The following is a 5,854-nucleotide window of genomic DNA, read 5'->3' as shown; positions in this document are numbered from 1 at the left end:
GGGCGGTGAGAGCAAAGGGTCCCACCCTCCTGGGTCCTGCCACACTGGGCAGGGCCAGCGAAAGATGGGGCGGTCCCTGGTAACCAAACTTGGTTCAGCGGACCAATGGGAACAGGCGAAGGGCGGGAACTCTGGGCCGCAGGGCGTTGGGGGCGTGGCCGGGGCCACGCAGGCCTTGGAGGCCAGTAGCGGCCGCCACGTAATTCCCAGGTTTGCGGCTGGATTTTGCCCCCGGCGTGCCACCGTCAGCGCTTCCGGGTTGAACTCCAGAGCAGCCGCTCCGGCCCCGCCCGGTCCAGGGCTAAGGCTCCCTCCAGCTCTCAGCCCCGGTCACGGCCCCGCGGGCCCCTCCCACTCCTCCGAGAGCCCGCTCGCTGCCTCCGCACTCCCGCGCCTGCTGCGTTGATAACGTCTGAAAACATTTCTTTCCGATTATAAAATATACGCATGATTTAGAAGATTGGGAAATTGGGAAAAGCATAAAAAATGAAAATAAAATTAAAAAGCATTAAAATGAAATTTAAAATTCTTTCTTATCTGTCAACCAGAAGCAATCATGATTGTCTTTGCTCGTTGTATGTTTAAGCCTGTTTTAACACGATTGGGACAATGCTGTAAAAAAAAAAAGTTGAGTATTGTTTATTAAGTGCGAAGTATTTTTCCTTGTCATTTTAATTTTATGCAGAAGTATAAAGTATCCCATGGATGCATGGGCCATTATTTTCATATTTTCCCAATGGGCATTGAAGCGCTTGGAACTTGAAGTGAACAGAGGACTGGAAGTGGGGCAGAGGAGACGCAGGTAAGAACTGGCTAGTCCACAACTTCGTCTTCCCTTTGTAAAGTTGTTCCACAAGAATGACAGGATTTTAGAGGTTTTAGAGCCTTCACAGTCTTAGGGTTCTAGAGTATGACAATCCTGAGAAACTCAGAATCACCATAGCTTGAGGGTGGTAAGGACCTCTGAAGAAATAAGTCCAAGTTTTAGCCAGATGTAGGAGTATGCAACAATCAGAGCCTTCTCAGAAGTTGGGTCCTTTCCATTTAGAACGTCACCTCCTTCTAGCTGTACTCAGCCTCAAAATGGCTCTAACAAGTCTTCACAGACTGGTCAAGAAATAAGTTAGGACCACACCCCAACTTCTTCCTCGCTAGGAGCTTTCCTAGGTATCTCAATGCTGTTTGTCCTGCACTACCGTTTCTAATTCAGTAAATAAGCAGGGCAGGGAAAGGAGAATTTTATATGGAGTTGTTCACTTATTTGATAGGAGAGAAATAAATTTTGGTCTCTTTTGGTCCCTTCCATGAAGCCATGGGACTGACCGCTCAGGGGGTTTATAATAATCATGAATTGGCCTGAATGTGGGTCTCCAACTAACAGTGATTAAATAAGGTAATGTTGAGTGGTAGTAGTTGAATAAAAAGAGCACTGGGCTAGAAGACTAAAAACCTGCATCTACTTTTGAACGGTGTGATGTTGATGTTAGATGGGCCAGATACAGAAACCTGGGTACAGAGACTCCTCGGGGCAGGAAACCCTGGATGCCTAGCAAGGGGTGAAACTGGGAAAACAAGAACTTTGTCCCCAGGGCAATCTATCCTCTCCAGCATATCGCTGGTCCAGTGGTTTGGAGCCCCTGAGGTTTAGACCCCCTGAGAGGTCCTCCCTAAAGTTAATATTTACGCTTTAGTTGTATTTTAGCTCCAGGTCCAGATAAGCAGTGAAACGGGACAAGAGGTTCCCTGGCTGACTCAGGACCAGATACATGACCCCCTGCCCTGGCAGCGACCTATCAGTGGAGACCATGACCCTGAAAGAGCACACCTGGAAAGCTGATGAATATTCTATTGAGACACTCCTCTGAGATCTCCCCTCAGATTCCCACCTGCAAGAAAGAGATAAATACTCTCAGGAAAGGACCCAGTGTGTGCTTGCCTCCCCCCACACCCCCCAAGGGGAGCATGACAGCACCACCTCCATCCCTCTGAGGGGACCCCCACAAAACTTGCAAAAAGGGGAGCAGTGGGTAGCAGCAGCTCGTCCTGGGCTTACCCCCTGAACTTGTCTCCAAGGCCCCCTTCTCTCTCTGACTTCTCAGTGAGCCAAAGCAGCCCAGCCTCGGCTCCCGTGTTGCCTCTTCTGTGCTCTTCCTTGTTTCACTGTCCCAAGTACATTTTTGCTACCATCACAAACCCAATAAAATACTCTTTGGCTTAGTGCTGTGTAGCCCTTCCCTTTGGATATCCCCATCCCCTTTTAATAAATATAATTTTCGTTCATTCACCAGCCTGAGATGGCTATTTAGCCTACCCGCGCACCACTGACCATTAACTTTTCAGTTGAGCAAGTCCTTCCAATTCTGAGTCTTTATTTCTTCACCTTGTGATGAGGATATTAAGTCCTTCTTGCCTGCTTCATAAGATTGTGGTGAAGAACAATTGAGAAAATGTTTATGAAGGTGTTTTAGAAAAAAGAAGTCACTGTGTGTGGTTTTTGTTATTATTACTGGATGGCATAAAATTTTTCAAAATAATGTGTTGAAACTTTAAAAAAATATTTATTGATTTTAGAGGCTGCAAATATTTTTGATACACAATTTTTTACTTATCAAATGTGGAAAGTTTTCAAATATATTGATATTTAATGATTATGAAGGTATGATAAAACAAGAAACAGAAATAAATATAGCTATTTGGTAAAATGTACCAACAGCCTCAAAATTAATCTGTATAGAACTAATTCTACTTCTCATGATAGCTATCATAGGAAAGTAATATTAACATGAAAATTTAGTGTAATCCATAATATCTAAAGTAAAATATTTAGGATCCAATGATACATCTTTATAATAGGATATCGTGCAGCTACAAAATGATATTTGCAATGAGTTTTAGTAAACTAGGGAATAGTTTATATCATAATATACTGGAAACAAAAATGCCTCTAAAATTGGATGCAGTCTATATTGAAAGTTTTTAAAAGATTATTTTTAAAAGGTGAAATATAATGAAATGTTAATATCCGATTGTCTTGGGGTGGTGTGGGTTTTTGTTTTGTTTTATTTTACTTTTCTGTCTTTTTCACATGTTTTACAGTATGCCCTTCTTTTTTAAAAATTTTTTAAGGGAAGACTTTCAGAGATGCAAATAGGAACTTATCATGAGAACCATTTGTATTTTGATTAGCAAACCTTAGAGGCAAAGTGTTCGTGTTCTTCAGCAAGTCCAATGTTCATCCACAAATATTTTCTGGTGCCTCCTATATGTACACGCTATAAAGATGCTGAGAGAAACACAATGCTGAATCAGACAGGGATTCTAAAATCAAGGAGCATGGTATGGTGATCAGACAAAACACATCTGCAAATAACTATAATACAAACGATAAAGTCCAGAAGGCAGGTATAGGAAAATATGAACAGAGTTATCAGTATAGTAGAAGCAAAGGGTATATGAATAGGAGTGGCTGGAATGGTAAATTGGAGATCACAAGAGCTATGAATGTCAAGGTGAGGAGTATGCTGTTAAACTGGAGGGCTGTGTGTAGCTATTGAAGGTTTTGCTTTGCTTTAATCCATTTTATTTTTAAAGTTATGATCTTCATGATATGTGCTTCAGAAAGACTGCCGTTAGAAAGAAATTGGAATGTGGATGAGATTGACGGCTAGTAGATCCATCAGAAGCCAGCACAATAGTTCAGATGAGAGACAGTGAAAGACCTTGGGAAGTAGATGTGAAGGTAAAGAGAAAGGCATTCAAATAAAGACAGAGAGGATAGCTGAAGGAGGAATTACTACCTTCTGAGGAACTCATTTTAAAATTGGCCTCCCCATCATGATTTTGTGAAACCTGCGCCTGTGTCTCCTAATTTCTGACTGCCAGGCAGGAGAATACACTAGTTTGTTAGAGTCAAATTATGGCTTTTCTGTTTCTATTTTTCAGTACACATGTGGCATCTGGGGCTTGGGCAGCAGCAACTACAAAGGATCCTCCTAGTTCATTAGAAAAGTTTTTCTTATATTGAGTCATGGTGTAAGCTATAAAAGGTGTGTAAGCTATTTAAGAGATGGGAAGAAAGGGGAGAGGGTAGCCTCTCAGGTGTCCAAGTATTCCAGTATCCCTAGACTGGAGAAGCTTTGTGCAGCAGGCACTCTTCCAGTAACCTGAACACCGGCTCCGGGCTTCTAGAAAGATTCTTGACTGAGTTGCATACCTTGCTGCTTGGTGAGTGGTTCTTTGTACAGTTCCTCCCTTCTTACAGGCCTCTATGATCTCACTAACCACTTGAGTTTCCCTCTTTCAGCCTCTTTCATCATTCTTTCTCCCTCTCTCCAGGGCTGAGTAATCCCCAATCACCCAGCCCATCCCTGAATAAGCAGAAAACTCCTGGTGAAGTACAGTCTGGGGAGTCAGCACCATTCCTTTCTGACTTTTCCTAGGTAGCCAGCTCCCTTCTACCTATGGCTTTGTATCATTTTTTTTCTTTTAAATATGATTTTCTTTGTACTAAAACCATACTAAAAAATAGAAGCAGAAAAGTCCTACTGAAGCTAAAATAGTTTTCATTGGAGTTAGCTTAATGCATATATTTTCACATAAGCCATAAATTAGAGCTATTGTGTCACCCTTGGGAAACTTTTTATAATAGGTACCATATAAGTATAACTTTAAAAGAAGTTTAACTTGAGATCAAACATATTTTTTTAAAGGGCCTCCCTTTACTCTCTCTCGTTCCCTAAGGCTTTCTCTGATGTGGTTGGGCTGAGAACTGCAGCAGGTGTTTTTTTAAAGAGCTTTTAAAGAAGGTTGGCTTGTAAAAATAAAGCCAGAGCCCTAGCTGGTTTTGCTCAGTGGTCAGAGCATCAGCCTGCGGACTGAAGGGTCCCAGGTTCAATTCTGGCCAAGGGCACGTACCTTGGTCACAGGTTCAGCCCAGTCAGGGTGCGGGCGGGAGGTAGCCAATTGATGTGTCCCCCTCACATCGATGTTCCTCTCTGTCTCCCTTCCACTCTCGCTAAAAAGCAATGGAAAAAAATACCCTTGGGTGAGGATTAAAACAAATAAAGCCAGAAAGACAGAGTTCCTCTATGCTTTTATTTGTGGTGCAGGATCTTGGAAAATCTAAAATCTATAATGACATCTAGGAATTTTTCTTTTTTTTAAATATATATATGTATATTTTTATTGATTTCAGAGAGAGGAAAGGAGAGGGAGAGAGAGAGATAGAAACATCAATGATGAGAGAGTTGTTGATCGGCTGCAGCCCACAACCCAGGCATGTGCCCTGACCGGGAATCGAACCCTGATCGCCTGGATCCTAGGTCGACGCTTAACCGCTGAGCCACGCCCAGCCGGGCGTGGAATTTTAAAATATTCATTCATTATTTCATTCAACATTTATTGGAACCTATATTATGTTCTATGACCTGTGCCAAAAGCTGGGGATACAAAGAAAAAAAAAGAATACCCTTTTAAGAGTACAGGACTATGTACAAGATGAAATAAACAAAGATTGGGAGACATTTGTCTGGAGGTGGAGGAGAAATTTACATGACTGAAGAAGTTGGTGCTTTGGTGCATTTAGCATCCATTCTTATCTAGGAAAGACTGACTTCATTGTCAGTTCCTCAGTAAAGTTGCTTGTGGCCCAAATTCCTGTGTGCTGTGTAAGTGCCAATTCACCAAATCTTGGTTTGAGATTTAGAGTTGGAAATGGAAGGATCTCAGAGCTTCTTGTTTGTTTTTGGTGTTGTTGACCATAGAAGGGACTTTCAGAGCTAAAAATCTATCGTGTTACCCTGTTTTTGTCATGTACAAGTTGTTTAAGCTTAGGCAAGCATTCTGTCTTCTTCCC

At 42.1% G+C, this 5,854-nt stretch overlaps 1 long non-coding RNA gene across 1 annotated transcript; it reads left to right on the top strand.

The window, feature by feature from the left end:
- Positions 1–222: 222 nt before the first annotated feature.
- On the top strand, positions 223–1,935 carry LOC308564552. The gene is made up of 3 exons (XR_013999964.1): positions 223–410; positions 686–802; positions 1,692–1,935. It is a non-coding gene; the product is annotated as an uncharacterized lncRNA (long non-coding RNA).
- The last annotated feature ends 3,919 nt before the right edge of the window (positions 1,936–5,854 follow it).

Source organism: Miniopterus schreibersii, assembly GCF_964146895.1.
Source record: "Miniopterus schreibersii genome assembly, chromosome: 12".
In the NCBI taxonomy this organism is placed as follows: domain Eukaryota; kingdom Metazoa; phylum Chordata; class Mammalia; order Chiroptera; family Miniopteridae; genus Miniopterus; species Miniopterus schreibersii.
The sequence above is the reverse complement of the archived record's forward strand: the minus strand, read 5'-3'. Positions and strand labels throughout refer to the sequence as shown.